This window comes from Camelus ferus, chromosome 24, assembly GCF_009834535.1.
Source record: "Camelus ferus isolate YT-003-E chromosome 24, BCGSAC_Cfer_1.0, whole genome shotgun sequence".
Taxonomy (NCBI): Eukaryota; Metazoa; Chordata; class Mammalia; order Artiodactyla; family Camelidae; genus Camelus; species Camelus ferus.
The window spans coordinates 5,201,793-5,225,232 of NC_045719.1; the positions used below are offsets into that span (position 1 = coordinate 5,201,793).

Below are 23,440 nucleotides of genomic sequence, written 5' to 3' on the forward strand. Positions count from 1 at the left end.
CTGCTGTCTGTACTAAACAGGACAAAGCTCTGCCTCCTGAGCGTGGCACGGGACCTGACGGCAGGTTCTTTTCTGAGCATCTCCCGTACGCTCCAGATGCTCCAGCCAGGCACAGTGGCATGCCTTATTTTCCTATTTCATATATCTGTTCTTTCCAAGTGACATTTCTCTCTGCCTCCCCCTCCCTCCCTCCCAGTCTCAGTTCCTGTTTCTTCAAGACTCAATCTTAGCCACACGGGAGTCTATCCTTCAAAGCGGCACCTACATCGGGCCCCTCCCTCCACCACCAAGTACCTCCAGTCCAGGAGAGATGACTCTCCTGTGGTCCTCTGCATCCTGTGTGTATCTACAGCACGTGCTGTTTTGAACTCATTCCTTCAGCACGTATTTATTGAGTATCAGTTCCTGAGATCACTCACTTGAACTGCTTCCAAGGCCACATCCCGGCTCTCTGTTGCCAGGACTTTCCATAGTGCCGTGTAAGTTACACATGGTAGATGCTTATTGAAGTAATGAAATGCTGATTGGTAAGTGTTGTATTAATTTGCATGTTATTTGTGAGATGGTCATGTTGTCCTAGCTGCTTCGTGTCTGATCGAGTATGCCTTGTGGCCCAGCAAGCCTCACTCCTCAGGAAACAAACCACATACTGAATTTCTATCCAACAGTGCCCACCCCCATTCCATCACATTTTCTGTTTATTAAGCACATTGAAGTGATATGGCTTTCGAACACACTGTTCATCTCCAGCTTGGACTCTTGGTAGCGGTGTGTGCTGTGGTCTGATTTAAAGGAAGAGATTATTTTCTGCACCTGAGAACAGCAGCCTGGTCTTAAAATGCCATCTAGAGAGATGCATTGTTTCAGGCTGAGAATGAACAGCTCGTGTTCTTGTGTCCTCCTTCATGGTAGGAGACTAAAACAGCAGCACCTTGATCACAGCTGGCCTGTCAGGGGCTTGGGAGTATCGAGAAGAACCCCACGTGCGAGGGCGGGGCTCGCTGCAGGGACAGAGAAAGTCGCAGGCCGGATGTGGCCTGCTTGGCCATTTGGCTCTAGGCTCATCCCAAACACCAGGATATGTGCTCTCAGAGTGAACACTTCATATGTGTGTAATTCCCCTGCACTTTAGTATTCCTAGCTGAGACAGATGCTTAAAGCTCAGTCTGAACAGACAATGATTAAAGTCTCAGTAATTACAACTAGAAGTTGATTTAAAAAGCTTAGAGCAGTGAAATAGAAAGAAGAGCATAATAACGTAAGAAGTGAGGTGGGGTTTGAGTCATCCCAGTCTTTAGGGCTGAAGAGGGCTGACTGTTTAAGTCACAAATGCATGTGATGTGATCTGTGCTAATAAGTGTTACATGGATAAGGGGAAAAAATGCAAGTTTCAAAGTCAAGATGCTGAAGTGCAGGCTTTCTTAGTGCTATGCTTTTGTGTAGCAGAGGTAATAGAGTTTTCTCATTCTTCTCTCTTCCTCTGCCTCCCCCTCCCTGCCCTGCACTTAGCCATACACATTTATGTAACAGAGTCTATTTTAATTTCTTATTTATTTGTCTGTTTCCCTTGCTAGACTGTAAACTCCTGAAGGACACCGTCAGTCTTACCCACACATCTCTCCACCTCTGTACCTAGCGTTGTATCTCGTACAACAAATTGATTTTGAATGAATGAGTGGGATAAGTGCTGTGCCATCTTTGATGTTTCCTGAATCTGTTTTATTTTTTGTTGAGCGTGATTTTGTGTGTGTGTGTGCGCACGCGGTATACTGTATTACTAGGTTGTTATTTTTGGCTTAAAGAGTATGCTAGGCTAACTGTAGGCTAATAATATGTTATTAAATAGAAGTAAGTGATTACCTCCCATGGAGGATAAAGGGGAGATGATAAGTGTTTTCTTAAATTTTTTTGTGTTGTTTTAGGTGGATATCTCAAGCATGCTTAGTTTTGGAAAAGATCAAAAATCCACATGCACATACACACACAGCAGAATTAGGGAACGGAGATGCAGATGAGGTGGGGTAGGCAGTGAAAGCTTAACACTCAGAGCCTTCTTCTCACCTTCCTCTCTAAGGGTCACTGGCAGTTCTACCATTCATGTGTTTCTGGGGGAGATTAAGAACCCAAGCTTTGCTTAATTTTTCCATCCAGAGGCATGAGACTGGAATTAGTTGTCAGTGCCATTAAAATCTAAAGCAAGATTAGATGGATGGTGTTAATTAAAAATATCAAGGACAGGAGGAAAACTCAACGAGAAGCCATTCCGCTTTAAAGGTGGTGCTTCGCCTGAGCCATCTCACTAAAGGCTGTGGTCTTGACGACTGGTGCACCGTTGATTCTCAGCTCCCTCGTCCACCCCGACTTCTTTCACGAGCCTGCACCTTCAACTGAGAAGTGAACGTCTCCATGTGAATATCCCACAGGAACTTCGTATTCACAGTGTTATCATCTCCCTCCTTCTTTCCCTTCTCCCCTAGATCTGTGTTTCTGTCTACCTTCTCTAGTGGAGCTGAAGTCTTTAGATCATTCTTTGCTCCAGTATCTTTCTCTTCCACATGCTAAACATTTAGTAGGTCCTGCTGATTTTTGCCTCCTGAGTAGTTGTTCAAATCCACCCCCTCCCTTTAAGTCTTAATACCTTTTCCCTGAGACTGAAGTCCTTGCCTTTGCCTTTCTTACGTGGACTGTGGTGCTGGCTGCCTAATCACAGTCGGGTCGTGGTACCCTCAGGTTCTGCATCTGTGGATTTTAGTACCTGTGGGGAGTCCCTTTGGTACCCATGGGGAGTGCTGGAGCCAATCCTCTGCAGATACCAAGGAATGGCTATAGTTTCTGGTTTCCAGTCATGCTCCCTGCTTCCACTCCTGTAACAATAATTGTTACAACAGTGCATTCATAACTATATCCCTCCCTGACCCAAGGCTGCTCCAGCTTGATCACCTGTCTGGTCCTTTGTGTCTCCATGTCACTGAATTGCTGTCATCCTATTGCCAGGAGCACCATTCTCCTTTTCACCTCTCTCTCTCTCTCTCTTTTAACTTAGCCAAGAATTATACCAGATTTTACTTCCTCTAAGATTTTTTCTCTAATCCCATTTGCCAATCTCCTGACCCCAACCACACACTACTGTTCCCTTTCACTCTGGGGACAAATCCTGTCCTCTCTGTTCCCTGAGAGCCTGGGCTGTTCTCTGTTACACACTCACTGTGGCATCAAAGTGATGTGTTTGTTTCTGTGGCCCAACATGGTACCTGGCTATTCAGGAGGTATTTTAATTTGACTGTAGAAAGACTAAGCCCGGGCCCTTAGATGGGTATCAAAGTTCTGGGAAAACAGACAGTGTTAAATTCTTTGAATCAGGAAAGAAGGTAAGTTGTGGGTCACTAAAAACTGCATAAGGATTGAGGTTCTGGATTATAATTAGAATCAGAAGATAAGATGGGGGAGTTCTGGTCAGCTGGGGACAAGGTAGAATAACCAATATTTTTTCTTAGTGAAACACACATGCACACATCGTACACAAAAAAATTAGAATTATTCCAGCTGACAAGTACATCTCAGATATAGGGAGAGGCAGTTCTATTTCTGGTTCTCCCATCAGATGATTTTCTGACCTTAGAAATCTGTCTTTGCTTATCTGAACCTGTTTCCTTACATTGGGGAAAAAACTGCATATCTCTGATGCAGTGTAGGATGGAGGTCAGCTGAATTCTTTAAAAATTTGTAGTCTTTAACTTGCTTTATTCCATAGTCACTGCTTCACCAGTGTTGGCAATAGAGAAATAGAAGAAAATGGGAGAGAAATCACTTTTCTGCCCTCCGCTCTCTCCTTCTTGTCAACTGAGAGAGGTCTGAATTTTAATAACAGCTTCATTTTAAATAGCATTACATGGGGAAGTTAATCATTTCTCTATTAAAAAACATTAAAGTAATATTCTACCACCTTTAAAATTAAGAAAGCATTATAAATCTGTAGTTGTGCAGGTGCTCCTGGGAATTACAACCAATAGGATATAAAATCTATCAATCGATTGATGGATCTATCTACCTATTGATATATAGGTAGATAAAGATAGATAGACATAGATCAATAGATCGATCAGTTGATTGATAGACACTATCTATCGAGCAAGAGAAAGATTTATTTTAAAGACTTAGGCAAAATTGTGGGGGCTAGCAAGTCCCAAATCCGCAGGGATGGCCAGCAACCTGGAGACCCAGGGAAGCGTTAACGTTGCTGTTCGGGTTTGAAGGTGGTCAACTGGCAGAATTCCTTCTTCCTTGGGGCAAGTCGGTCTCTTTCTAAAGACGCTCAACTGGCTGGATGAGGCCCACCCTCTTATGGAGGAGAATCTACTTTATATGTTAATTACGTCTCAAAATACCTTCAAGGCAACATCCATTTGGTGTTTGACCAAATACTGGACACTGTGGCCTCGCCAAGTTGACACATAAAATTCACCCTCAGGATATCTAAACCTTAAAAAAATGAAATACCCTTGGCCAAATTGGGAGAGAAATTGTGGTGAATAGGAAGGAAAGATGTGTTAGAAAATGCTTAAAATAGCTTGAACTATGGTAGTGCCTCTGGTTTACAATCATCACGAAAACTCTGTCTTGGGTAATGTCTTTAAAGCGTTTTCTCCTGAGAATCATGAACTTAGCCCAGTGTAGTCACACCATGCCGTGTATTGCTCTTTGTTTTAAAGGTCATCAAAATGAGTACATTGCTTATGTCCTTTGTACAAATATATGTTGATAAAACAAGATTCATTAAGTTTTTTTTAGCATTTTGAGAAAAGTATGTGACCAACTAAATACCTTTTTAAATTCTGAATAAGCTGATTTACTATTTCTGAGTGTTCCCTCTATCCCTCTAAATCATTTTTATTTTTGTACCACATTTGGTAGAATTGCTGAATTTCTTAAGGAATAATTTGGTTTCTTAGTACTTCTGCAAGAAGTAGATACATTGAATTTAATTAGGAAGTTTGCAAGTTTTTTTTGTTCTAAAAGAAAGCTTATTTGGTAAGATGAAGTGAAAGCAATTTAAAGAAGAGAAAATTGGGAAAGTCATCATCACAGATACATTTTTGAATCTAAAAATATTGAATCAAATCATTGACCAATTTATTTTTCAAAGAGTTCTGAAAGCCACATGCCGCTCCTTTTTCTGAAATCCACATGCCGCTCCTTTTTCTGAAATGATGCGATGCCAGTTCCTCCCATCTACATTGCTACTTCTGAATAACTAACTCCATCATGTGTTAGACATAATGGGTGTTTAAAATTAGTGTGCTTGATTGTCTTGAAGCAAGTGCTTTATAATTTAGGTCAGCAAAGAAAATGCCAGTGTACTGGATAAGCAGAATTGTCGCTGTTTTTGTTCAGCAGCTGCAGGGTAAGGAAACTTGAGCACAAGATTCCTTCCCTCCCCCACTGCCAGAGCAGTGTGCTCAGTTATTCCATAGCATTTGCAGATCGTGAAAGTGAAATGCAAAAAATCAATTTTTTACGAAATTACTTTGCTGTCTCTCTGTAGGTTTGTCTATATTGTGTTTGATTTGTGGCGTGAAAGATCAGTAACACCATTAACTTTTTGGATAGTGCCTCTAAAAATATGCATGCAAAGTGCTTTGGTATTAATGTTATCTCACGCTTGCTTTTGGAAGGGTGATTGACAGGTTCTTACTATAGCAAGAATCTTGAAAAATGATGAGAGAGGAGGAAGCCAAATAAATTATTTTGAAATTATCCATGTAAGTATCATCTACACCAGTGCTTCCCAGCTTCTTTGCATGATTACCCCATTCAGGGCCCTGTATGGACTTGTTTTTCCTCTAATCACTCCTCCTTGAAACTTTACTACGTGGATATGTACTATATTCCATTTATGTACTCTGGTCCTTGGCACATGATCATGGTAATTTCTAAGATTTTTCGTTTGCTACAAGAAACAGTCCTTGTGAGAGGGGAGGGTACAGCTCAGTGGTAGAGCACGTGCTTAGTATGCATGAGGTCCTGGGTTCATTCCCTAGTACCTCCATTAATAAATAATCATGATAAATAAATAAACAAACCTAATGACCTCCCTCTCCCCCCTCAAAAAATGATAAAACACTGGGCTTTAAAAAAAAGAAAAAATATATAGAAAAAAATGAGTAAGAAAAATAAAAGTTTTTTGAAAGAAAAAAGAAACAGCCCTCGTGTTGAGAATACATGACTTCCTCTTCATTACTTCTTCTCTATCAGATTTAGAAACAAAACTTTTACACTAAAGGGACTAAGATTTTTTCTCAGAACCCCAGTTTTCCAAGAAAAATTCAGTTCTCCAACCTCCCTTAAAATGGCTCAAAGTTTTCCATTTTTCATAGTTTGATTTAACATAGATTTATGTACGGCTAAGAATATCTTAAGAGATGATTGTTTGGGACCCAGATAAACTTTTTCAGATTTCAGGATGATTTAAATTCATTTTACATGAGAACTTGGCCCAGTGGGATCCAGATTTGGGGAGCTTCAGTGGAGAACGTGGCCCCTGGCTGCATCATCCGATTGAGTTTATGAATTGTTTTGACAGTATCTGTATGTTTATAGGTTTTTGGCCAAAATTGTCATAATTTATTGCAATCTTAATGTAATTCCACTTGAAAAAAATCAAAGTATCTTGCTAAAGAAGAATAAGATATATTTATACTGATATAAAAAGTATCTTGAACTAATTATAAGCTATCCACATTTTTGTTAGAATAGAGATAATAGCTTTTGACTTAATAGTAAATATAAATTTCACAAGTTAAGACAACAGCCAAATAGTTTATTTAAATATTTCCTTTCTAACGGATGAAATAGAAGATGATGTTTTATTGACTATAAAATTATAAAGAACATAATTGAATCAGTTCCTTTTTATTGCTAAATCCCCGCCTGTGATCAGCACTGCAGAGCTCGATTTAGTCATACGAGACTTCATTTGTTTATGAAGTTCTTATGCATATTTTCCCCTGCCAATCAGGCCATTTGTATTTTAATAGCTTTATTGAGGTACACAGTTCCTACAGTGAAATTCCTTCATTTTAGTCTGTAGTTCAGCGATTTAAAGAACATCTGTGGAGTCACCTGGTCCTTCTGCCACTTGCGATGACATAGATGAGCCTGGGGGACATTATGATGGGGGAAGTAAGCCGGTCACAGGAAGACAAATGCTGCATGATCTCACATAGAGAACCTCAAAAGGTAGAACTCGCAGAGGCAGCGGGTAGACTAGTGGTTGCCAAGGGGTAGAATATAGGGGAGGTGGAGCGATGGTGGTCACAGGGCACACACTTCCAGTTATGAGTAAGTTCTGAGGATCTAATGCACAGCGTGGTGATCACAGTTAGTGTAATGAATTGTACACTTGAAAGTTGCTAAAGTTCGGTGCAGCCATTATGGAAAACAGTATGGTGATTCCTCAAGAAACTAAAAGTAGACTTACCCTGTGATCCAGCAATCCCACTCCTGGGCATATGTCCAGAGGGAGCTCTAATTCAAAAAGACACATGCACCCCCCCAACACACACACAAATGGTAACTATGTGGTGATGGGTGTGTTAATTAGCTTGACTGCGGTAATCATTTCACAATGTATACATAGGTCAAATCACCACACTGTGTACCTTAAAGATACACAATTTTTATTTGACAATTAGACCTCAGTAAAGCTGGGGAAAAACCAGAGCCTCCATTCCCGGGGTCACTTCTCCACCTTCAGCTTTCTAGAACCCTCCTTCCCTCTCCCTACGCAGCAAACATTCTGACTTTCATTGTTTACTTCTCAAACACGTCACACTGGTTAGTCCCTGAAGGCCTTTTAACTTTCTTTTCCTTCTTTTAGAAGCATTCTGCCTGCAGCTCCTACATGGCTAGTTCTTTTTAATTATCCACATTTGTGCCCACATGTCACCCCAGAGTAACATGATCACCCAATTTAAAGGAAACACTTTCTCTATTTATCATCCTATTTTATTTCTGTGAAGAGTTGTGCACAGGGTTTTATGTTAACTTAGTTTTCGCTTCTCTGGGACCAAACGCCCAAGAGGGCAGTTGCTGGGTTACGTGTTCCATGCACACTGACTGGTCTGCGACACCACCAGACTGTTCTCCAGAGTGGCTGCTGCATCTTGCATTCCCACCAGGAGCGTACGCGTGACCCAGGCCTCCTGCATCCTGTCCCGCATCTTGTGTTGTCTTTTTTTTATTGATGCCATTCTGATATGTGCATAGGGGGAAATTTCTTTATAAGAAGACAGTAATTTTGGAAGAGTCGGGAGACTTACCTGTACCTCCAATCTCTTCTTAGGTAGCTTGAAGACTTAACAATCTAGCCCATATTTTAAAATATTGCAATAAAATATTGTTGTGACATGTATGACCACACATGTGATGTTTGTTTGAAAGAAGATCTTGTAGGCATGGAGGAGTGGAGATCATCTCCATCTATGGCATGAAGAGCAGGGAGCCTGTTCTTTGCAAGGCCCCCTACACCTGTCACTTGGGGGAGCAATAGCCAGAGAGTGTTTTGACTTGTGCCCCAGTCTGGAAGCTGACTCATCCCAGTCATACACATCTGGGCCCTAGGAGGAAATTTACATTAGTTTTACTGTTGGTGGGAATGCAGTTTGGTGCAGCCACTATGGAAAACAAAATATGGGGGGTTCCTTAAAAAACTACAAATAGACTTACCCTCTGATCCAGCAGTCCCACTCCTGGGTATATATTCGGAGGGAACTCTAATTCAAAAAGACGCATGCACTCCAGTGTTCGTAGCGGCACTATATACAATAGCCAAGACATGGAAACAACCTAAATGTCCATCGACAGATGATTGGATAAAGAAGCTGTGGTACATATATACAATGGAATGCTACTCAGCCACTCAGTCTTAAAAAAGAATAAAATAATGCCATTTACAGCAACATGGGTGGACCAGGAGATCATGATTCTAAGTGAAGTAAGCCAGAAAGAGAAAGAAAAATACAATATGATATCACTTAATGTGGAATCTAAAAATAAGACACAAATGAACTTATTTACAAAACAGAAACAGATTTATAGACCCAGAAAACAAACTTACAGTTACCAGTGGGGAAAGGAGGTGGGAAGGGATAAATTGGAAGTTCGAGATTTGTAGATACTAATTACTATATACAAAATAGATGAACAGCAAGTTTTTACTGTATAGATCAGGGAACTATATTCAGTATCTTGTAGTAACCTGTAATGCAAAAAGAATATGGAAAGGAATGTATGTATATGTATGACTGAAACATTATTTTGTACACCAGAAATTGACACAACACTGTAAATTGACTATACTTCAATTTAAAAAACGGAAAAAATAAAATAGATAAACAACAAGGACGTACTGTAGAGCACAGAGAACTATATTGAATATCCTGAAATAAGTCATATGGAAAAGAATATGAAAAAGATTATGTATATACATGTATAACTGAATCCCTTTGCTGTACACCAGAAATTAACACAATATTTAAATACAGTATACTTCAATAAAATTTTTTTTTTTAATTTATGGTAGTTTTCAACAACCTGAGAATTGTAAATTTGAGTTCTTGTATTTTTTTAATCTATTGTTTGCCAGAGGGACAGAGAATATGTAACTTCAAAGTGCCTAAAAGTTGATTTAAGCTTATTAGACACTGGTACGTCAAAGAACAAATTTTTTTAAAAAACTTGAAAACAGAATGAGGGAAATCTCTATGTAAATATACATTAATATACAGGCAAACCTCATTTTATTGTGCTTGGCTTCCTTGTGCATCACAGATACGGAATTTTTAAACAAATTGACAGTCTGGGGCAACCCTGCGTTGAGCACGTCTGTCCGTGCCGTTTTCCCAGCAGCGTTTGCTCACTTCATGTCTCTGTGCACATTGTGGCAATTCTCACAATACTTCAAGCTTTTTCATTATTAATCTATTTGTTACAGTGATCTGTGATCAGGATCTCTGATGTTACTATTGCAAAAAAGATAACTTGCTGACGGCTCAATTGATGGTTAGCATTTTTTTTAAGCAATAATGTGTTTTTAATTAAGATAGATACATTGTTTTTCTAGACAAAATGCTATTGCACACGTAATAGTCTGCTGTACAGCGTGAACGTAACTGTTATATGCACTGGAAAACCAAAAAGTGTGTGACTTGCTTTATTGTGATACTCGCTTCATGGCAGTGGTCTGGAACCAGACCCACAATATCCTGGAGGGATATCTGTGTAAATGAAGTGTATATACATACATAGGTTCAAGGTTTCCTCATGTTTAAGGACACAAAATGCTTTTCATTCTCCACCTGAAAATAATGTTTTCTCTGAGCCAAATTGGCTCATCATAAAAAATATCACCAAAAAGCAAAAAGGCAGCAGAAAGTCTTTTACAAGGAGGAGAGGTTGTCCTGTGATGGAGTGAGCAGGACCGGCGGAGCACAGATGGCTGGGGCTGCAGCCTCTCGAGGACCCGGAGGAGGCTGTGCTGTGGTTGTTTGGCTCCAAGTGGGGCCACCTCTCCAAGCAGCTTGTAATAACTCGACTGAACAGATGTAGCCACTTCAGATCATTTGAAATGTGTCAGCTGGGGAAGGGTGATGGACAAGGTGTGTGACTTGCTGCCCTGTGCTCAGGGGAAGCCTTTATGGATTCACGGCATCACCTGAGACCCAGAGAGAAGACAGGAACAAGACAAAACAAAACAAAGCAAAACAAAATAGGAGATGAACAGCCCGTGATACGCAGGCAGCAAGTGAACAGCTTAAAAACCAGGAACTTCGGGATGTGGTGATTTGTATTTTAAATGCAATAAACTCTTGACTTTTGATTTAAAACAAAAGAGTTTTCTGAGAGCCAGAATTGTCCCCCAAATGCTGGCTTTCTTGCATTTGGTTACTGGACTTGATAGATAGCCTTTTGGCCTGTGATTCTGCCTGGAAGCCTCTCCGGGAGTGAGTGAAGGCGCATGTATAATTCTTGGTTGATAATCATCGTAATCTCAGAGCACATCGGTGTTTAATTGTGCTGAGGGCTCAAAATGTCACAAGCCATCTCTCTTCTGTAGGAATTTACAACCACACATGCAAAAGTAGTGGAGAGTCACGTACAGAGAATCATCAGTAAAAGGACATTAAGTCAGATAAGAATAAAGGCTTTGACTTTTCCAAAAACAATACTGTCATGAGTGTATGTTTCAAGGGAAGGGTGTGCACAGAACTCTGGGTGGTGGTTCGGGGAGGGGGTACTGGCTTTTCTTAATTCGAATGGAAACGCTTATGGACAAGACCAAATGACAGGTTGGGTAAGTGGGTGAGAGGTGGTTCTTCTGCTCAGACGTGGAGGACTCTTCAGGCATCAGGGGGCTACTTTGTAAAACAAACAGGAATCACAGGACACTTACCTTTGTTGAAGGAAAGCCATGCCATGGCCTTTGTGTATGTGTGTCCTCACAGCAAGTGGAACTGTGCCTTTGACTTAGCAAGTGCTGAGTAAATGTCATTAGCCTGATCAATAGGACTTTAAAAAGGCAGAAAGGAAGCCTTTCCCAGCCACAGTGAGAGAAAGCAGTGTTATGTGAGTTCTAACTTTGCACAAATACAGCGGAAAAGGTGCTGAGGAAAAGGAGAGATTTGGGATCATTTTTCTCTGAAGACCAGGGTTCTTGAAATGTATAGTGAAATGGGCCTGTTGTTTTGTGCATAGAATCTAGAAGTCTGATACAATTCCTTTCTTTTAGGGTGCTTTGAAGAACAAAGGCAAGATAATAGATAAAAAAACAAATTTCTTCTGTATAGCACAGGGAACTGTATTCAATATCTTATAATAGCCTTTAATGAAAATGAACATGAAAACGAATATGTGTGTGTGTGTGTATATACACATATATATATGACTGGGACATTATGCTGTACACCAGAAGTTGACACGTTATAACTGACTATACTTTAATTAAAAAAAAAAAGAAAGGGAAGAAAGAAATTTGGCAAGAGATAGGGAGGTGTATCCTTGTTTTGATGAAGTTGGCAAATGCCTTGGGGTGATTAAAAAAGGGATTTGATATTATTGCAGAAATTGTGCAAACCTCTCTAGAAACAGGTCTTTCTGAATAGTTTTCTTCAATGACGATCTTACTCTGGCACATTTCAGTACCTCATAGTTTTAGTCCAGATCTGTAAATTAAGTGTCGCGGGCAATCTGTGAGGTATGGTTCTTACGGCAAACCTACGCATTGCCTATGACAGAGAGAAAAAAATTCATTTAAATGTTTCAAATATGCCAAAACACACTTCTAACCAGTGAAGGATCATTAGTTTAAATTTTTACCATAGTTCAAACAAAATGTATAAAACAAACAAAATACATTTGAGTCCAGTATGACTTAAATTCATGGTTCTTTTGTACATCAATTCTAGGTTATTCATGATAAAATTCTGATATTTTGATAAATAGTTATTCAGACTTATCTGTATTCAGAAGGAGTCAGAATAAACCAAAGCAGAAATACATAGTTTTAGGTATTGATTTTTTTTCTGTTTATCTTCAGATGCTGTAGATTTAAAAGTCTTTCATGGTGCTGTATATATGTGTGTCTTTTAAAGTTAGAAACAGAAGTCTGTTCACCTAAGAGAGTGACCTAAGAATCTAGCGCGTGTAAGAAAGTTATTTATCTGAGAGCTACTAAGAACTTACAAATGTGACCCTGAAATAAGTAAGTGTGGCTATTTTTATAAGTTCTTACAAACCGGAAAACTCCTCCCTCAAATATGTCAGGCTTAATTTTCTGCTCTGTGGAGCACAGTTAGTAGGAGGGCAAAACCCAGTGACATTTTCCACAGCCTGAATTGCCAACCACTAGATGCCTGGGGCAGTGTTTAAATCTCCAGCAAACAATCCAACAATTGGTCAAGAAAGGATTATGTAATACTTCTTTAATATTCCTTTCTGTGGTGTTTGCATCACTGTCAAATAGAATCATCAAGGCAAAACTGGTGCCTGTCTGCTAAGGAAGCATTTTCTAACAGCCATGAGCCCGTATGATCTTGATGCTTCTCTGTAGGGCATTTGGGTTAACTTCTCCATCCTTTGCTAAACTCCTAATGAAATGGACCATATTTGAGTGTGCTGACTTAACACGTGTGTTTAGGGCTGTGATTTCAGTGGTCATTATTTTTGCAGATTGGTTTATGTTAATTCCAGTGTCTCCTGGGGAGCATTAATTAGCAAGATAATAACATGCTGCGACCTGGGTTCTGATAAATGCTTCAGTAATTAGATCCAGCTTACAAATGGAAACATGGCTAATGACAGTAGGAAGAGTTAAATTCAGAGGAACTGAGAAACCGTATTATATGAGTAGAGTAGAATAAAAGTCAAAGGAGGACCCCTGTGGTATCATGAACAAAAGTATTTGTATGTTATGAAACTATCAAAGTGAAGTAAGTCAGGCAGAGAAAGACAAATGTCGTATGATACCACTTCTTTGTGGGCACTAAAATAAATGATGCAAATGAACTTAACCAGAAACAGACTCTCAGACATAGAAAACAAACTCTGGTTACCAAAGGAGAAATGGTGAGGGAAGAGGGGTAAATTAGGAGTTTGGGATTAACTTACATACTACTGTATATAAAATAGATAAACAACAAGGACCTACTGTAGAGCACAAGGAACCATATTCAGTATCTCGTAATAACCTATGATGGAAAAGAATCTGAAAAAGAATATATGTATATGTGTATGTATAACTGAATCACTATGCTGTACACCTGAAACTAACACAACATTGTAAACAACTAGACTTCAAGAAAAATAAAGTTAAAAAAAGAGTACTTCTACAGTATAATGGACAAAAATATTTGTTATAAAATAATATGTTATAAAACTATCAAAAGTTCCAGGGGGAATAAGATTATCCAAATGGTGCTCCTAAAGCTCCTTTTTCCCCCCAACTCTGTAAATGATGTTTTATATGTGCACAGTAATACGTCATTTACCTGGCAGTTGTGTTGAGCAGAAGGGTAGTAAATTCCTAGATAATTGGAACATATCCCAAATGCCAGATTTAACTTACCGTATTATTTTGCTTTTTATAATTGAATGTATATGTGTTTCCCAGCCTTCTCTTAACAGAAGATAGTCATAATTGAACTATTCCTTTTTGTGTAAAGAATTTATTGTATGGATGTAGAAAAATAATATATTGATTATTAGCCGTGTTCAAGACACTGTATTGTAGTCCCTGTGAGTAATGCAGAGGCTGATACAGACCCTGAACATCTCACAGGCATTGGTAGAGTCAGTACTTGTGGACTAGTCCTCACATTTCACCTGTCAAGTGTAGATTTCTTTATATCATAATTTCTGCCTTCCATGAGAGAATGTGAAATCCTGAAGGAAAGGGACTGTGTATTGCTCATTTTTTTAAAAGTAGAACTTTCAGAGAGAAAAATCACGGAAGATTGCAGTTTTAAGAAATTTCAAAGTAACGTTAGTTGATTTTAGTTAATTTGAATTGCTAAACATGGAAAATTCTAGGAATTATGCAATTATTGAGGAAAATTGTGATTATATTTTGTCATCATAATATGATCATATTATATTTACTTTTAATGTTGAGAAAAATTGAAAATATGTTGTTTGGTATTAGTGCTTTTATATAGCTGAAAGTATTTGGTTAGTTTAGAAAACTATAATGCCTTACTTTATTTTATAATGCCTCATTTTAAATTTGTTTTTTCTTAAACATTCAGGGTTGGTACACTTAATTAAAATATTTTTCTAAGATGTCCCAGAGTACTGAACTGGATAGTAACCAATAACTAACATTTCCCTCCATTTTTTGAGAAGTGAACACTTTGAATAATCAGCATTTATTGTAAAAGCCAAGGTATTATCTTTTCTCACTCTATACAGTAATGAACAGAGCTAAAGCACCCATTTTCAGCAAAAGAATTGGAGATAAAAGCTGTTCTTTTCCTTTTTTCTGTTATTTTATGGAGAACTGCATTCTCAGAAATGAATACTTTCTTTTAATTGCATCCCTTGGAAAGCTCTCTCTGATAAGATGGAATATTTAAACTATGAAATGAAGAGAAAAGAATTCATTCAAGAAAAAATATTTTTTCTCTTAATTTCCATTGAATTATAATCTACATACAATGTAGGACATGAATCTTAAGTGTACAGCTTAATGAACGTGAGGCTGAGTACACCAGTATAAACCCCATGATACAAAGTTGATATTAGTTGAAATTGGTAGAGATGGAAAATTCTAGAAATTTTACAAGTATTGCATTACAGTTGTTGCAATTACTTCATCCCAAAGAACTCCCTTGTCTCACTTCCTAAATAATACCCTCCAGGGGTAATCACTATAATACATTGTTTACTATAAATTAGTGTTATCAATTTTTTGAGTTTTATATAAATGGAACGATGCATTATGTTCTCTTGATTTTTTTTTTCCCTTGATATTGTCTCTGTGGGGTTGATTCATGTTGCAGGCAACAGTTGTCTGATCTTCTTTGTGACTGTACAGCTGTCAGTTTTATAAATATGGCATAATTTATTACTCAGTTCTATTATTGATGGACGTTACCTTGTTGCTGGATTTTGGCTTTTGTGAATAAAAGCGGTATCATGATTCTGGTCCATATCTTTTGGTGCACATACCTACTCATTCCCTTGGTTATATTCCTAGGAGTGGGGTGTTGGTCAAAGGCTCTGTATTTGTTCAACTTTAGCCACACAGTCTTTCAAAATGATGGAACCAATTTACACTTGGACCAGTCACATACAAATTCCACTTTCTCTAGACCTTTGCCAATACGGGGTATTGTTTTTTTTTTGCAATTTTAGCCATTTTTCTAGAAGCTGTCTTGTTTTACCTTTCCTACTAGTCAACAGTCCATCTGGGATGATTTTTATGTTTTGGATACACTGTGAGAAAGTGGTCAAGACTCGTGTTTTTCCACATGCATTTTCAGTTTATCAAGCACTGTTTATGGAAAAGACCCAATTCGTTGTTTTCCCTGCTTACTGAGATGGTACCTTTGTCATTAATTAGATGGCCATATGTGTGGTGGGGGGTGATTCTTGACTTTTTGTTGTTTGTAAGTCACTGGCATAAAGTTATTTCTAACACCCTTTTATTTACTGTAGAGATGCCCTCATTTTCATGACATATTGCTAAATTTCGTTTTTTTCCCTTAAAGTCTTATTAAGAGTTTATAGAAACAACTTTCAGCATAGTTGAGTTTTTCCGTTATGTATCTTATTTCAACTCAGTTGATTTCCATACTCATTTTTATCATCTATTATCTTTGAATTTAATTTGCTAGTCTTTTTCTAGGTATTTTTGAAATGTTTTTAAACTTTCATTTGGAAGTAATTTGAGTTACAAAATGCAAAAATATTACAAAGTTCCCATAAACCTATCATCCAGCTCCATTAAATGTTGACATCTTATGTAACAATTGTATAATTTTAAAATCATGAAATTAATATTACCTATAAAAATTGGTACTGTCTATAAACCTTCTTCAAACTTTGCCAGTTGTGCCACAAATGTCTTTTTCCTGGTTCAGGATCAAATTCAGGATGACACATTGTATTCACTTGTTACGTCTCTTTATTTTCCTTTGACTTGGGGAACTGCTTTAGATTTTGTCTATTTTCATGGCCTTGATGTTTTTGAAGAGTGCTAGCCAGTTAATTTGGGGAATGTCCCTCAATTTGGATTTTTCTGATGTTTCTTCATACTTAACTTTAGATTACTCATTTTTTGGCAAGAATACCCCAGAAGCAATGATGTAACCTCAGTGAGTCATGCAAGGATGTAAACGATGTTGACATGTCTCTTTCCTGGTGATGTCAATTTTGATCACTTGATTGAGGTGGAGTCCGTCAGTTTTCTCCACTATAAATTTATATTTTCTTTCTTTGTAGTTAATAAGTATCTTAGGCAGACAGTCTGAGATGATGCAGATACCCTGTTCTCTCACATACCTTTGACCACTAACTATAGCCTCCACCAGTGATTCATGCCTTTGCAAAAGTTACTACAGTGATAGTTGCAAGATGGTGATTTTCTATTTGCATCATTCCTTCTGTATTTAGTGGTCTGAATTCTACTTTAAAGATGAGCTGTCTCAGCCTATTTATTCATTCATTCATCATTCATTCAATCACCTATTTCTAATATGAGCTCAAGGATATTTGTTTTATTCCAAGAGATAAAAATTAATCATTATATTATTTAGTTTGTTGTTCACTTTATTCTAGGTCTGGCCATTAGGAGCTAAAAGACTTGTTTCCTTTGCTCACTGACTCTCAATTTTTAAAATAATACTATTATTCTTAGTGCTTCAAGAGTGTAGAGGTTTTCCCATCTCAAGCAGTTCTCAGATTCTCTGGACACCAGCTGAATGTTCTACAATTTAGCTTAGTTTTGATGTTATAGCATCAGACCCTCCAGGTTAAGGGCTCAGTCTCACAAGACTGCCCCAAGCCCTTCAGACACCAGTTGCAAGTCCAGGGTGTTACCTGGCCAGCTGGCTATGATTTGGTTGTTCCCATGACCTCCACCTTGGGTTTGATTAATTTGTTAAGGTGGCTCCCAGAACTCAGGAGAACAGTTTACTTACTAGATCACCAGTTTATGACAAAGCATATTAAAGGAATATGAATGAACAGACAGATGAAGAGGTGCATAGGGCAAGGTATGAAAGGATCCAAAGCACGGAAGTTTCTCTCCTTGTGGAATTTGGAGTGCACCACCCTCCCAGCATGTGGTTGTGTTCTTGTTCACCAACCTGGGAGCTCTCTGAAACCCATCTTTTGGGTTTTTCGGATGCCTCGTTTCATAAGCACGATTGGCTAAGTCATTGGCCATTAGTGATTGATTCAACTTCCAGCCCCCTTCTTTCCCCGGAGGCTGGGACGTGGGGCTGAAAGTTCTAGTACTCTAATCACATGGCTGGTTCCCCTGGCAAACAGCCTCTCCTTGGGTACTTTCTAAAAGTTATCTCATTAACAGAAACTCAGATGTGACTGAAAGGGGCTTATTTTGAACCATAAGACACTGTTAACCTTCATCACTTTGGAGCTGTTTCAGGAACTGGAGCTTTTTGGGGACAAAAGACCAAACATCACAAAGGATTATCCTATTGTTCTTATTGCTTAGAAAACTTCAAGAGTTTTAGAAGCTCTGTGCCGGGATTGGAAGGAGGACCAAATGTATATTTCTTATTATAAATCACGATGTCATAGAGGACAGACCCCCCCAAAGATACAAACTGAATGATTTCTTTCATATAAATTTCAAAAATAGGCAAGACTTGCCTGTGGTGTTAGGAGAAGATATTGGTTACTCCAGTTCTTGGAGAGTAGAGACTGGAAAGGGGGCGGGGCATGACTAGTAACATCCTGTTTCTTGATCTGGGTACTGGTTACAAGGTTGTGTTCAGTGTAAAGTTTCAACATAATAAATACTTGCAATTTCTGACTTACTGTATGTATGTTACACTATGTTTAAGTGTACCTAAGGAGAAATAAAGAAAAGCAGAAAGAGAGGGAGACAGAGGGGAGAAGGAGGAGATGAAGGGAGGGAGAGAGGGAGGAGAGAAGGGAAGGAAAGAGAGAGGAAATGCTAATGGAAAAAAAAAAGAAATTCCATTCAAGACAACTTTTATATTCATCAAAATAATTTTTATGAGGAATATGCTTTATGAAGAAAATTGTATCTTTATTGAGATATAATTGATTTACAGTATTATATTAGTTTGAGGTGTACAGCATAGTGATTCAACATTTTTATAGATTTTACTCCATTTAAACTTATTATAAAATAAAGACTATATTTTCCTGTGCTGTACAACTTATCCTTGTGTCTTTTTAATTTTACACATAGTAGTTTAATCTTAATTTCCCCCATCCTCTTAATCTCCTACCCCTATCTTTCCCCTCCCCCCTTTTCTCTCCCCAAGGTAACCACTAATTTGTCCTCTATATCTGTGAATCTGTTTCTTTTTTTGTTGTATTCACTAGTTTTATTTTTTAGATTCCACATTCGAGTTATAACATGCAGTAATTGTCTTCTCTGTCTGACTTATTTCACCCTCCAAATCCATCTATAGTGTTACAAATGGCATTATTTCATTTTTACTGGCTTAATAGTATTCCACCGTATATGTGTATACCAGATCTTCTTTATCTGTTCATCTGTTGGTGGACACTTAGGCTGCTTCCATATGTTGGCTATTGCAAGTAATGCCACTGTGAATATTGATGTGTTGCCATGTGTCTTTTCAAATTAGTGGAAAACGAGAGCAATAAAAGGGCAAGAAATTGAGTAGAGATAATGTGTTCTTGGATAGAAAGAAAGAAAACTTCATAAAGATGTATCTTCTTTGCAAATTCTTTTTTGATAAAATTTCCAGCTGAACTTCTTTGGGATATTTTGAGAAAGTGGAAAAACTATTAAGTTCAATCAGAAAAATAAGTGTGTGAGCATAATGATGAAAATATGAAACAGAAAAACAATGGAGATGATCTGTAGGTTAAATGTCCTGTCAGATATTTAACATAATTTAAATCATCAGTAAATAAGAGTGTTACACCTGCAAAAGAGAAGATGAAACATTAGAACAAATAGTAACTTGGAATTTGAAATATAACTAACGTATTCAAGAATGACAAATATATTTAAGAATTTAATACATAGGAAAAGATATTGTATTAATGACTGCCAATGTGAAAGAGAATTAAGTTTCCTGGGTTTCACACTGTATATTAATGTATTTTAAAAGGTAAGCCTTGTCTTAGCTTGGGATGCTGTAACAAAATGCCATAGCCTGGCTGGCTTAAACAGCAGACAGTTATTTCTCACAGTTATGGAGGCTGGGAAGTCCAAGATCAGCGTGGTGGCAGGTTCAGTTCTTGGTGAGGACCCTCTTCCTGGCCTGCAGACATCTGTCTTCTTGCTGTGTCCTCAGATGTCTGAGAGAGGGAGCTCTGGTTCTTCCTTTTCTTCTAAGAGCACTAACCCCGTCTGGGGCCCCACCCTCATGAGCTCATTTAAACCTAATTACCTCCCAAGGTCCCCATCTCCAAATACCTTCACATTGGGGGTTAGGACTTCAACATATGAATTTAGGGGGAACATTATTTAGCCCATAAGAAGCATGACTCATTAAAATCAGGGGAAAACGAATATTAGATATGATTAGATTTGTAGAAAGGGCATGCTGCTTAAATGTACTATCAGTCATCCAAGAGTAATACATTTGGCTTCAGAGTATTTTAACATTTTGCATTCAAATCAGTTCAGCAAGCATTCATTGAGTGCTCCCTCCGTGACAGATGATGTGCTGATGTCGTGGGCATAGCCGTGAGTGAGGGAAACAGCAGGTGCTTTGGGGGCGGGGGGAAAGTCGGGAGTAGGGGCACCTAGTGATCCTGAGATGGCAGGGAAAGCTTCCTGAGGTGACTTCTGCTAGGCATCCTAGACGATGAACAGCAGTTAGCTCATCTGTGCAGTGGATCAGAATTGGGGGAGGACCAAAGTATTTTAGGCAAGGAGAGCAGCTCATGTGACCGAGCCTTGGAGGGAAGGAAGTATGATAGGAGTAATGAGATTGTTCTCGTTGCCTTAATGTTTTCTTAAAAGCCCAAAGCTGAGAAGAAGGGATCATAAATGTCTCATAGGTGTGTATTTGCCTTTCATATGTGTGTGTGTGTGTGTACACAACACACACACACACACACACACACACACACACGTATATAGTTGTGCAGGTCCACAACTACTTGTCCAAAATTCTAAGGGTTTCAGAAATCAGACTAGGGGGAGGGTAGAGTGCAATGGTAGAACACATGCTCAGCATGCATGAGGTCCTGGGCTCAATCCCCAGTACCTTTATCAAAAATAAATAAGTAAATAAACATAATTACTCCCCCCCTCAAATAACAAAAAATAAACAAAAAAACAGAATTCAGACCTTTTTCAGTGTTAAGAATGGTAATACGGACCATGTAGATATATTGTATGATGCCCCCCAGGAGTTCTGGGGCAGGACCCCGTAATCAAACCCCTTAGTATTTCTATTGAGAAATGTAAGAATATTCATACTAAGTGTCGTAAATAATGATGTTAAGTAGCCTGACGTCAGTTCAGGTCAGATCTGGGTTTCCTGCCAAATAGGACACAGGACACTTTATCTTCAAAAACTTCTCTGGAGTTTTGCAGTGTCAGTAAGGGTTTATGGGTCTGTATTCCATAATAATAAAAATACTAAAAGTGAAAATTTTATATAAAATGTACATAGTTGCACTATTTAATAAGAAAATATTTACAAACTATTGAAACCTTGAACTGTTTATGTTCTATTAAGACAATAAACGAGATCAAGTGTTGTGTTATATATCTAGGAAAAAAAGCTAACTGTAGAAAAATAGTCTAGAAGAAAATGTACCATATTGTTAGCAATGACTTTGACGATGTGGTGGAATTATGATTAAATATTTTGATTTTATACTCTGCAGATTTTTAATGAAGGTACTAACTTTGTAATGAAAAAGCACTTTTATCTAATTGACTGTAGTATGTAGTCTTAATTGTTCTGTAAATTGACTATAAGCACTTTGAAAAAGCTGCCTTTTGCTATCTTTTCATGTGATAAATTCTGCTATAAACCAGTCCCGCATGATAGAGGTCAATAGAAATTTCTCTGAATATTGTTTTAATGTGTTTGTTTCATGTGCCAAATTTTACTAGCTAATTTCATTCTCAGTCATTCTAGCTCCTAAAACTTAGTGTATGTACACTTAGGAGAAGTTTATTCAAAATCGTATTTTATATTAAACAAATAGAGTTAGACTTAAGATATTGTCTGGTTTGCTGGGGATGGCGTCAAAATTTGACAGGTAGCTCCTCAAATATGAAAGGATTCAGGTGGAAGGACTTGGAAGAGCAGACAGACATGAGTTAGGTCCCAGCTCTACTAGATTTTTACTGTCTAACTTCAGCAAATTGCTAATTCCCTGAATCTCAGTTTCCTTATTTGTAAAACAGAAGTAATAGCATCTCTTCCGAGGTTGAAGTGAGATATTTCTACAAAGTGCCAACCCAGTGCTCTATGTTGTGTGCTCAGCAAATGGACATTCTACCTTCCTAAGTTTTAACCAAGAGCAGAAAAAAAGAAAGAAGGAATAAAATATCTACTGTTTGCTGAGCATAGTTAGCAGCACTTTATTTGTATTAATTTAATTATCGTTTTCATAGCCCTCTGCGGAGGGCATACATAGCTTTCCAAGGAGGTAAGGTGGGTGGCTGAGCTGTGTTGTGAAGTGCCTTGCTCTGACCCAGAGCCCACGCTGTAATGACTAGACTAGACCCTCTGAACTATTAGTGTAAATATAAAAGTAAGGCTGCTTTCGTGTGGCTTAATACGTATAAGTAGTCTTGGAAAAGTAACTCCGCAGCTCAGGTAACAGGCTGGCATTTCTTTCTTACCCCTCCTGTTTCAGCGCACAGTGAATGGTGTTCTGAGCGCCTCCTGTGATTACTGCTCACTCCCTCTCCTGGGCACTCCCTTAAAAGGACCCCCAAACCCCCAGTGGACTCAGACATAATCCCAGATTCATGGATTTGATGCAGAGCAGATTACTCTCGTCTCACTAAGACTGGGTAAGAGTTTGGAAATACTTTTACTGTGGTGGGTGATGTTTGATGTCATGATACGTTTGGAAATATTTTTGCCTTGTTATAAATCGGAAGGTTAGAATAACCAAGTAGACGCCTGGTGGAGGGGAAAAAATAAGCTACACTGAAAAGGCCTTGGTCTATTGCTTGTTATGTTTATTATTAGTTAAGCAGATGCTGATGTATTTGAAGGAATTTTTATTACTTGCGTAAAGCATGATGCGTTAACACCATCATGGGGGATTTCATGAGACGTGTTCTTTTTTAAAAATATAACTGCAGTACAGTTTTATGAAACCTGTAATTGCTACAATCAGTGTTGTCTCTGCTGCTGTAAAATCAGTCACTGTGGGATGGAGAGGCTAGCTCCTTGAAATTGGTGATGATGAAAAGGTACCTGTTAGGATTACCTCTCTGCAAGTCCTGCCCTGACCGTCAGCTTCCCTTACCTGTACTTCTAATGCATATAATTTTACTTCTGCATATGTTCTCCTCAACGGTGAAATTTTCTGTTCCAGTATACTAAATGGCCAGTCACTCCATGCGGGGTTAGTTATCGAGACAGAATTGAGGCCGGGGAAAGACAGTAAAATTGAATCTGATGGCAGAATAGGAGTAGTTACCAAGGGAGTACTGGGGGGAGTTGAAGGATGAGCAGGTGAGTCTGCATCACTTCGAAGAATGCTCCCG

The 23,440-nt window shown here is 38.4% G+C and overlaps 1 protein-coding gene across 1 annotated transcript in view; it reads left to right on the plus strand.

Moving 5' to 3' along the window:
* DLGAP1 (DLG associated protein 1) overlaps positions 1-23,440 on the plus strand; it is a 989,257-nt gene that overhangs the window by 455,269 nt on the left and 510,548 nt on the right. Inside the window, exon 7 of the mRNA XM_032467518.1 lies at positions 22,576-22,735. The gene's annotated coding sequence lies outside the window, so the exon portion shown is untranslated. The remainder of the gene's footprint in view (positions 1-22,575; positions 22,736-23,440) is intronic.